The sequence below is a fragment of the Tiliqua scincoides genome, chromosome 1, assembly GCF_035046505.1.
Source record: "Tiliqua scincoides isolate rTilSci1 chromosome 1, rTilSci1.hap2, whole genome shotgun sequence".
Lineage (NCBI taxonomy): Eukaryota > Metazoa > Chordata > Lepidosauria > Squamata > Scincidae > Tiliqua > Tiliqua scincoides.
In genome coordinates this window covers 37,560,984-37,562,361 of record NC_089821.1, presented here as the reverse complement: position 1 = coordinate 37,562,361, position 1,378 = coordinate 37,560,984, and the positions used below count along the sequence as shown (strand labels likewise).

At 49.9% G+C, this 1,378-nt stretch overlaps 1 pseudogene; it reads left to right on the top strand.

Moving 5' to 3' along the window:
* The first annotated feature begins 1,042 nt into the window (after positions 1-1,042).
* LOC136637555 (5S ribosomal RNA) lies at positions 1,043-1,159 on the top strand (annotated as a pseudogene).
* The last annotated feature ends 219 nt before the right edge of the window (positions 1,160-1,378 follow it).

The window sequence follows — 1,378 nt, the reverse complement described above, 5'->3', positions numbered from 1 at the left end:
ACCCTGGTTCCTACCTCCCTGGCCTCCCCTGCCCTCATTCCACCATCCCTCTCCGCCCAGAGGCTATACCACTGCTTGACAGTAGTGCTTATCCCTGGTGGCAGTGCATCCTCCTCTGCCAGTCCTGGGCCCAGCGCCAGAGCTCCCTACTCGCCAGATGCCATAAACGTGCTTTACAGCATATTTATGGCACTCAGCGCCGGCACTAGGGCCCAGCACTGATGCTTGGGCCCTAAGTCCTCCTGAGAAGCACTTCCTCCTTTTGCATCTTGCCTCTGCTCTGAACGTGCTAGGCAAGTCACTTCCTCTCAGCCTCAATTATGATATGTGGATAATAACACTTATGCCTCAATCCTGTCTGGCAGCAGATGCTCGGCTCCTTTTTCTGGCTCTTCTTTGTCTGTTGCTGAGTACCTGGAGCCTTTGCTTCCAAATCAGGATGGTGGCTTCCAAACACTTGAGGGAGATCAGGCAAAGGACAACGTGACAGACACCTCTGAGCTATCACTAAGAAACTTTGCAGCTGAACGAAAACGGAGAGCTGCTAATTGGTGCTTTCTTTCTTTTTCCATGGTGTGATTCGTGGGAGGAAATTGTGCCCAGATAAATGGGAAAAATACATTTGGGGCTGTCTTCCTCAACCCTGAGTGACTTGGAATGAAAGTTTCCTGGTGCTTTTGGTATGTTTTTAAAATCAATCCCTTCCCATTCCATTGTTCTTAAATTGTCCATTCTTTCCTGTTAAAATTATCTTGTTTCTTGCGAGTGTGATTCATTTATTGGGCAGAAAACATAAGCTCAAGCCATAAGTACTGTTTTTAAGGATGACTCCTGAACCCCTGCACCTATCATTCTAATACCAATGACTAAAAGGAACTGGCAGCTAAATCCTATCCTGCGCTGGAACAGGCAAATCCTGCGCTGGAACAGGCCAAATCCTGGCCTGCGCTGTATCCACTGCAGAGTTGGAGGTGGTAGGAGCGCAACTTGGAGTAAGAGGACTTGTGTCTTATCCCAAGTAATTCCCCAGCCACCACAATGGGGCTACTCCTGTTACCCTGCACATGCCCAATCTCTTCTGGTCTTGGAAGCTAAGCAAGGTCAGGCCTGGTTAGTACTTGGATGGGAGACCGCCTGGGAATACCAGGTGCTGTAGGCTTATACCATAGTCTTTCGAGACTGAAGGTTGCCAACCATGATCTATGCCAGTGAAGATCCGAGCAGCTCGATGTAATGCTGGGCTGCTCAGGAGGGCTTCAACCGCCTGAGTGATCTCCCTAGACCAGCATGAGCTCACCATTTTCCTGCTTGGCAGAGGATGGATCTGGCCTCCACAGGCTGGCACACATTCTTGCACTGGCCCCAGTGACTCACAAGG